The sequence below is a fragment of the Scyliorhinus canicula genome, chromosome 17 (assembly GCF_902713615.1).
Source record: "Scyliorhinus canicula chromosome 17, sScyCan1.1, whole genome shotgun sequence".
Lineage (NCBI taxonomy): Eukaryota > Metazoa > Chordata > Chondrichthyes > Carcharhiniformes > Scyliorhinidae > Scyliorhinus > Scyliorhinus canicula.
In genome coordinates this window covers 95101608-95111511 of record NC_052162.1, presented here as the reverse complement: position 1 = coordinate 95111511, position 9904 = coordinate 95101608, and the positions used below count along the sequence as shown (strand labels likewise).

The following is a 9904-nucleotide window of genomic DNA, read 5'->3' as shown; positions in this document are numbered from 1 at the left end:
GCTCGCAGTATCGTCTGTGAGATTGATCTTCAGGACAATCAGGATGGTTTAGAACAATGGCCGGGATCATCCGGTCTCGCTCGGCCAAAATCGATCGATGGACTTTCCCCCTCACTCCCCCCCCTTCCCGCCGCAGCGGGGTCCCCTCATGGTGGGTCTAGAAAATCCCAGCCGATATCTTTTAAATGGTGTTTTGTAACCCACACCACCCCATTATTCATGGTGTTAGCACAACTTTGAAGGCGGATCATTAGCCACATGCACAGATCTTAAGATTCCTGTCCTTGATTCCATTTGAGTACTCCTCCTTCAGGTACCATTAGTGACCTTGGATTTGCTTAGAATCCCTACAGTGCAGAAGGAGGCCATTAGGCCCATTCAGTCTACAGCAATTCTCTGAAAGAGCACCCTACCTAGGCCCACTCCCTTGCCCTATCCCTGTAACCTTATCTAACCTGTACATCTTTGGTCGCGAAGGGGTAATTTAGCATGGCCAATCCACCTAACCGGCACATCTTTGGACTGTGGGAGAAGACCGGAGCACCCCTCGCAGACATGGGGAGAAGTTGCAAACTACACACAGGCAGAGTCACCCAAGGCAAGAATTGAACCCGGGTCCCTGGTGCAGTGAGGCAGCAATACTAACCACGATGCCACTGTGCCTAGCAATCATATTGGTCCATGATTATTTTGACAAATTACTGCAGTGAATTTTCCATTCCCTTCCCACTTTAGTACCTGCCAGTCGGCATATTGGAAGGATTTATAGGCTGAGACATTATGGCCATCAATAAGTAGGATTTGAAGCCCAACTTGGAGCTCCAAGCCCAGAGGTAAGGCCATGCGCTACAAGACTTCCCCTCCCACCACTGGACACCAAAATGGTGCAACGTTATTTAAACCCAGGAAGCACATTTGGATTTTCACCTGAAGAAGTTTGCAGTTGATTCCTTCACGGAAACAGACAACAGAAACACTTGGCCTTTTGTTTCACTCTGTCAGTGGGCGTAAAATAAATGCACAGACAGCTAACCATTTTAAGCACTTTATTTCTTTTGAAAAGGTCAGAAATTAAACAATGGCAATATAAGTAAAATACTGAAATATGTAGCATACAGCACATCTTATCTAAAGCACATACAAGCACTACAGCGAGCTAAATTGGCAGAAATCTAAAAGAGAAAAGAATTTCAAAGCTACTATCTTGCTTGTAACAGCTGAGGGAATGAACAGCGTTAACATCGGTGCGATTTTGGGACCTGGCCTTAAAGGGTAAAAGCTCCTATTCGCTTCAATGTAATTTAGTTTTTTTGCCCATTTGCGAGATGTCTTGTGGGGAGGGGGGCGGTCAGTCTCAGGTTAAGTGCGAGTGAGTGCAAGGTTGTTGAACTCACATTCTGACCCGTCACAAGCAGGTAAATATCTGCTCCCTGGAATTAAGGCAGAGATTTCAAATCACCGTCCGCGATGCAGAAATCTGCCTCTTTCTGCAGGACAAGCCTCTAAAGTTGACAACGAGATGCTCGTTGGGTGAACAAATAAATGCACAGGGGACCTTGCTTACAGGTTTCCAACGCAACCTGTGAGCAGGGATACTCATTCCCTCAGTTGCTAGGATACAGCAGCCATGGCAACAAAATCAGTAGGCTTCCACCATCAGATTGCATCTGTGTACAGTATTATAGAACTTGAACCTTTTGAGATCAGTGTAACATGATTGTTTTTTAAAAATCTTTCAATTTATCTGTTCATTGTGTGTTGATGGTTAATTTATCTGAATTTTCTTTTACTGTTTAGACCGTTTCAACAGTAGGACTGTATCTGCCTGCTGAAGGCTTGATTCTAAACTCTAGAACTCAGTGTGTGTTGTTTTCATTCATTGTACAGTAAAGCTATGGCAAACTACAAAGCTTTTCTCAACAGCAAAGCGCTATCATGCTTCCAGATAAGTTTTATAGCAAAAACCGTTCTTCGTTTCTTTTTTTTCCAAAGCCTTTAGCAATGCTGACCTTATTTACCTTAACAAACTTTTCTGTATTTAACACAGTTCCTTTTTTTTATTCAAAATAAGATCTGAATATTTCTTTTAACTATGTACATAAGTGCAAAAAAAAAGATGTGTCACACACAATCGTACACTAACAGGTCAAATCAGTTAAACTGCAGCATTCTCAGATTTTTCAGAGTTTGTTTTTACAACACTGTACCACGCTCCCAACTTGTTAAAAAACCCGGTTCTAAATCCATGTGTTGTAAACCTCTTTGAGAAAGGGACATACAGACACAGATTCAGGTCTCAAGTATGTTTTGAGTGGAACTTTGGGTATTCAAAATAGTCAAAGGATATAATTTCCCTTGGCCTGAGTGTGTCTAACTGTACCTTTTTTTTTTAAAGTTCATGCCGATGTACATTTTTTTTTTTAAATTACAAGTGAAAATTCACAAATAATTTATACAAAGGTAGCCATGTTGTAGTTTTGTTGCCATAGCAACAACTCAATATCATAATTAGTTAACAATGAATCTATCATTGTAAGAGTTACATACAAAGTTAATTTTATTCTAAAATGTAAACTACACAAACTAGGTATGTATTGTATTAAACTTTTTACCATATCCCAGTGAAGGTTAGCATAAAATAAATGACTTTTAATGAATTAATAAATGGTTTCAAATACAAATGTTAAAACCAAACTTTTTTATTAACACTCCCTCAGATTTAAATCGTTAGTTCCTAATTGACTGTAATTAAAACTAAGCAATCAATGTAGAGTAGAGAGACGACAGCGATCAGTGTTAGAAAATGAAAATTTTAGACTCGAGTCTCGTCACTGATAGTACATTGTGTGCTGTAATGTACTGACATTTAGATTAGGTTATCGGTTCAAATGCCTATAGATTACATTGTTATAAACCATTACAGCACATCTACAGGCACACAGTTAATCAAGTCAATATCTCGCGGATCCTTCTCAGAGGAATGGAACTTGGTTCCCCAAAGATTTTTCCGTTCTCAGAGTACAGTACTGTGAAACACGCAAGGGTGAAGAAATGTAGTATTATATAATTCTGTCAGCTGTGCTAACAGAGTCTGCAATCTACATTAACTCAAATTCTCATATAGTTAATGAAACATGTGGCTGGTCTGTAATGACTGCCATTTAATCATTTCAGAATCCGTGTGTTTGATTCCTACCTACCCTTCCCCTAGCTATGTGTTGCACTTTTTTTTTTGCTGTGATGGAAAACACTAGGCTTTAATTTTAAATTTGTCCAGCCCGACTGGAAAAAACAAATCCCTGTATCTGTCTTCTACCCTCTTCTTTCCACTTTCCCTCGGTGCGACCCGTTTTATCCAAGGTTCAGGATTTCTTGCATATCATTTGCATAAGGCTGAGAAAACGAAACAAAAAGAACAAAAGGAAGGAAACAGAACCGCGGACGATGTAAACAGAGATGTTGGATGACGAGACGGTGTGCGATAAGAGGAACCAGCAAAAACAAGTGCGGGCGGGCACCAAATTCTAGCCATCCCCGCGGTGTGATACAAAGAAATGAGTCTTGTGATGTTGAAAATTCTTATTTAGAGTCACTTTCAGTCAACGTGACTATGATGAAGAATGCACACGAGCTAATGACGTTTATAGTCTGACGACTTCCATTTTTCAATTAACAAATCATTTGGAATAATTCATTGCACATTTTAGTATTGTTTCTCTTAGTGCGTGCAGCTTCACAAATGGCGTTTTTTTTTTTTGCCTGTGTTTTTAAATTGCATTTGGCGAAACTAGTGCTTTAAGCTTTCGATGCTTTTAACCCTTTTTAATGTTTAATTTGCCAGAGATGCTGAAGCATCTGAGGCACCTCATTAAACTACCCTAAACATCCTCCATGTCCATCCTTTCATCAGCAGGAACCCCTGACCTTTCTTGAAATGGGAAGTTTCTTTTAAATTCCAGACTTACATTTGACAAACCCTGCATTGTAGGCTGGGGAATGGTAGCGTGAGTGATTTGGGAGGTTAAAAGTGTTATGGTTTGAAGTACTGAGCCAGTTCAAAGGATTACCCCACTGGAACTAATGAACCTTTCCAGTTGCATCTCTTAATGTTCAGAGGCAACACCCACCTCACCCCTATATTCACTGTAGTCAAGATTCGCAGTGATGCTCTGCAACTTATGACGCAAGTTCAGCTCTGAAGTGGATTTCTGAGCAAGCACTGTGTTTAATGGCATCGCCTTGGATGTTGCCCAGTGTAAAAACCCTAAAGCAAATTAAACTCGACCCTTGGATCACAAGCACGGATAATGAATGAAGGGAACATGAGATGCCTCCCTCACACAGTGTCATTTTCAATCCACTCTTTAACTGAGTGGGATCAGTTAGGAATCCCACTGCTCTGAGGTTTACTAACATGGTCAATTTCAAACAGCTCTCCGACACTCAGCCCAGTCAATTTAAAGGAATGAATATTAGCATCTTTGAATTAGAATTCTCCCGCTGCTTTACAGATCAATGCTGATCTGTAACCTGAGGCTGTCTATTCCTAGCCGATGCCAACAAACACAGTGCAGGGTTACAACGGCCCACTATCAATGTGACACAGCTCTCGGATAGGGTCTACCATGGCCAGAAAGCAGCTCCTGTACCTTGACAGTGAAGTGCAGAGGGTGACAGCACGAGGCATTTGATTTAGCTTCAATGAACCAGGGTCCCTTTAACACCCTCAATACACGACATTCATTCAAGCTTAGTGACACTTCCCCTGCTTTCTCTGAGGCACTGGAACACAGTATGAAGGAAAGAGGTTCTGACCAGCAATAGAAATGAGAGAACACACAAAACACGTGCAAGGTTATTCCCCAATAGCCAGACCTATTTCATCACGACAGTTCGGAAGGAAAACAGGACTAAAAACATTTGCAGTAGAAAGCAGGACATTAACAGAAAATCAGTCTTCTTGCCTCTACATTAAACTGCTTTGAAGTCCTCAGGTACTATTATTCAGTAATTTGCCAATGTGATAGTTTGACTCTGGCACGTATCTGTCAATTATATAAGTCTCATATGTCTACACAGATAGTGATGCATATATAGTCTTTTTGTACGATCTTGAATTTTCTACTAGAAGTGTTTATATAGTCGAGTACTCTCCTGCTCATAACCAGCTAATATCACAGGTATAGTTGTATTTGTGAAGCATGCATCAATATTTACACAGAAAATATTGCTGTACAAAACATGTCTGTTAATTCTGGATATATTCTAAGTTTATAAAATTTGATGTTACATAGACAAGGCGTAATCGAAAATTGGATACATGGTAAGGACTGGAGTTCATTGCCACTCTCTATTTCAATTGTTTTTGTCCTGTTTCTCATTAACATTCATTTTCTGTTTGTAATAAGGACTAAATGGGAAACATGGTGACCAAATAGGAGGCTATTGGGGAGCCTGTTCCACGAAAGACATTTCCTTAAAAACAAAACTTTTTTTTAAATTCCAATGTAAACTTAACATTCAGTTAAGATAACACTCTTACATAAAAATCGAGACGGATAAACAATTTCTATTGATAATATACATTAAACCAACAGTCTTCATACGTCGAAAATGCTTATCACTATTACCATGAATTGATTATAAATGTGTTACAGCAATGAGATATAAAGCAGTAGTATATCTCATTTAATTACTACATATAAATAGTGTCTAACAGGAGTATGTAAATTTACTTGACGTTTTTATAGTGCTTTTTGTTTTTCTTCTTGACATTCCCATCATTTTGGTTTTAGTTAGCATGTAGGCTGTGGTAGGCTTACTGTGGAGGTGGTAGCATGGGGATGATGGGAGTATATACACAAAGGCCATGTGCAGCTTCCCAAGGACATGTTCTGGTTTTCCACCAGTGTGCTGTTCATTACGTCAACACGATGTCCTACAGAGCAAGAAGACAGAAGTTAGAGAACACAGGACAGGCACCTGGGGCTCTGCCCTGTTTACATGCTGGCCACACTGTCCGCGTTCAGCTCTCTCCCCCAAACATTAAGATTCAAACTTGATGATTCACACTCCAAACACTTTTCAGGCTTCATAAGGCAATGCTATCAGTAAGCCACAAATAACTTACAATTGATTGTACTGCGGCAAGAAACGCCTTTTTGACCCGGTCACCAACGTGACTGTAGAGCTGCCTATGACATATCAATGTAAACATCACTGGCAGCAGAAATCATTCAACTTTAGTAACTCAGCACGTTTTAGCTTTTTTAAGCTATATTAAAACCCCAATGTTTATGTGCACTTTCTGACAACATATTCCATTGCATTTATAATAGCAACATTCTGTGTAAGCTGCTCATGCTGCAATTCCATTAGCTATGAGGAGAGGTTAAATCAACTCAGTTTGTTTAGCTATGAGGAGAGGTTGAATAAACTCGGTTTGTTCCCACCGGAACGACGGAGGTTGAGTGGCGACCTGATAGAGGTCTACAAAATTATGAGGGGTAGAGACAGAGTGGATAGTCAGAGGCTTTTTCCCAGGGCAGAGGGGTCAATTGCTAGGGGTATAGCTTTAAGGTGCGAGGAGCAAGGTTTAGAGGAGATGTACGAGGCAAGATTTTTTTACACAGAGGTTAGGGGGTGCCTGGAACTCGCTGCCGGAGGAGGTGGTGGAAGCAGGGACGATAGTGACATTTAAGGGGCATCTTGACAAATACATGAATAGGATGGGAATAGAGGGATACGGACCCTGGAAGTGTAGAAGATTTTAGTTTAGAAGGGCAGCATGGTCGGCGCAAGCTTGGAGGGCTGAAGGGCCTGGTCCTGTGCTGTACTTTTCTTTGTTCTTTCTTTGTTCTTTGGTGCTGCAGTGCCACTTTTGCTGGGAGTGTGTCAGTACAGTGCGGCAACTTTACGTTAGCATTTTCCATCATAAATGTCAGCATAAGAAATTGTAATGAAAATATAGAAAACTTTACATCAGCCTGTGCAGATCTGATTATCTTCTACCGTCTAATCCTATTTCACCTAAAGACTACTTTGACCATAAGGCCAATGCCACAAAATATTAACACATGTATAATTATTTCCATATGTATAAAAGCAGCTCTGGTTACTTGTTAGTTACTGAACTAGATTTCCCACCAGCCAGATGAACGTCAGGTTGGGGCCTCAGATGGGTTTCATTATAGATCCGCCAGGTGGATTGCTTTACCAAGCTGAAGCTCTCCATCAGGCTGACAGGGTGACTGAAGTTGCTCATCTTCTCCCAACGCTCATAAAAGGCCTGTCAGCACAGAGTACGTCTGTGTCCTATCCTTCCCAGTCTCCCAGTTGAGTGTGAGGTAATGAAAGGGAGGCCCTTGAGCAGTGAAAAAATTCTTCATTGCTGATTACTTTTTGTTATAATCGTTACAGAATCATTACAGCAGAGAAGGAGGCAATTCAGTCCATCATATCTGTGCCATTGCCAATTGTTCAATTGGAACTATTTGCCCGTCTCTTTAGACATAGCCTCACAGAGGGCTGCAGCACAGAAAAGACCCTTCAGTCAATTGCATCTGCGCCGGTCAGAAGAAACCACCCAGGTATTCTAATCCCATTTTCCAGCACTTGACCTTGTATGATTGATTTGGCATCGCAAGTGCACATCTGTTATGAAGATCTCTGCCTCCCACCGCCCTTTCAGACAGTGAGTTCCAGACTCCCACCACCTCTGGGTGAAAAGGTTTCACCTCACATCCTACCCCTTACATTAAATCTAATGTAACCATTGATTACATTGACCATTGATCCCTCCATCAAGGGGAAAGGTTTTTTCCTGTCTACTCTATCTAAGCCCTTCTTAATTTTATACATCTCAATCATGTCCCCCCTCAGTCCCCACTGCTCCAAGGAAGCCCACACCAACCTTTATCCAGTTCCCCTTTAAATAATCTCCTGAAATGCACCTTCTGGTAAAGCATTCCATGTTCTAATAATGCACTGAAAGGTTTCTTCTCTGGTTCCTCATGATGATCCTAAGTCAACCTGCTCTAAGAGCATCCATTACAAACAGTCTATTATCATGAATTATCTGGAGATCCCTTGTAATCTCTTCTGGGCAGACAACATTTTCCTGCAGTGGCACTCTTCTGGGTCTAGTGCTGGACTAGTCACAGAGTTTAGGGCATCAATTCTCATAATGGCACATTGGGAAACTGAGCTCCAAATAGCTGGCAGTTTGTGCACTGGAGGCTAAACAACTGTGAAAATTAAACTGTTGTCAAGAAAAACCCCCAGGCACCCTTCAGGCGCAACCCCGAACCAGTCTCCTTACACATAACTTCAATCTCACATGATTGACTCTGAATAACTCCCGAAACATAGTAACTGCAGCTATGCTGCCTGTATATAGGGATCACTACATATTACAACCTGTATATTAGGCAACCACACATTGTTGCTGTATATCGGTAGCTACAATAGCACCTTTATATTGTTCATCCACATAATGCTGTCTGAATGTGGGGGATGACAAGATACAGCCTGTATAGGGGTTAATTACACAACGCCACCTTTGCATGGGGTGATTACATGAGGTTACCTATATACAGGTAACTATATAATAACAGCAAAGAGATTTATCTGCGCTGGATTGCGAAGCCTCTGTCTCGCTCAACCTTCCTCACTTGGGCTGGGTGAGACAGGAGCAATGAGCGCGCCCCCGCAGCATTGTCTTGGAGTAGCCGGGGGTGCAGAGTGGTAAGCAGATGGCGTAAAGGGGAGATTTAAAGGGAGCAGCTAAGTTATAAGGTTTAAGGAACGAGGGTTGATGATTTGAGGGTGGGTGGCCGAGGAGGGGAGTCAGTCCAGGGAGAGAGGATGTTAGTCCAGGAAGGAGGGGGGTCAGTCCTGGAGAGAAAGAGGGAGGGGTAGAAAATAAAGTTATAAGACCATAAGACCATAAGACATAGGAGCGGAAGTAAGGCCATTCGGCCCATCGAGTCCACTCCACCATTCAATCATGGTTGATGAGGGGAATGAGGGGAATTTTCCAGAGGCTATTCAGGTCTGCATCAATCCTCCTAAAGAGCACCCTACCTAGCCTCACTCAACTGCCCTATCCCAGGGCAGCACGGTAGCATTGTGGATGGCACAATTATTTAACAGCTCCAGGGTACCAGGTTCGATTCCGGCTTGGGTCACTGTCTTTGCGGAGTCTGCACATCCTCCCCGTGTGTGCGTGGGTTTCCTCCAGGTGCTCCGGTTTCCTCCCACAGCCCAAAGATGTGCAGGTTAGGTGGATTGGCCATGATAAATTGCCCTTAGTGTCCAAAATTGCCCTTAGTGTTGGGTGGGGTTACTGGGTTATGGGGATAGGGTGGAGGTGTTGACCTTGGGTAGGGTGCTCTTTCCAAGAGCCGGTGCAGACTCGATGGGCCGAGTGGCCTCCTTCTGCACTGTAAATTCTATGATATAATTCTGTGCCTTGATCATGACCAATCAACCTAATCTTCACATCTTTATAAAATTAATTTAAAAAATGATTTGCAATTCTACAACATCTTTCATGACATTAAGGTATCTCAAAGCATTTTTTAACCAAAGAAACACTTTTGTAATCACTGTTGTAATGTAGGAAACACAGATACCAATTTGCGCACAGGATAGTCTCACAAACAGCAATGAGATAATAGCCAGATAATTTGCTTTTGTTGGTGTCAGTTGAGGGATAAACGTTGGACAGGAAGCCAGAAAGAACAACACTTTTCATCTTCAAATTAGTATGAAGTATCTTCTACAACTTATATCCTAGAGGGAAGACAGGCCTTTGGTTTAACACTTCTATCTGTTGGACAGTGGGTGTGATTTAACGGGACACACTCTAAGTGCCCTGGTGAGCGAGGTTTCCCGTGAGATC

The 9904-nt window shown here is 41.8% G+C and overlaps 1 protein-coding gene across 9 annotated transcripts in view; it reads right to left on the bottom strand.

Annotated features, from left to right (window-relative positions):
• Window positions 1-1031: 1031 nt before the first annotated feature.
• Window positions 1032-9904, bottom strand: part of LOC119951896 (muscleblind-like protein 3) — a 160944-nt gene continuing 152071 nt past the window's right edge. For all 9 annotated transcript variants that reach the window (XR_005457709.1, XM_038775255.1, XM_038775256.1 and 6 more), the window contains one exon: window positions 1032-5938. The gene's annotated coding sequence lies outside the window, so the exon portion shown is untranslated. The remainder of the gene's footprint in view (window positions 5939-9904) is intronic.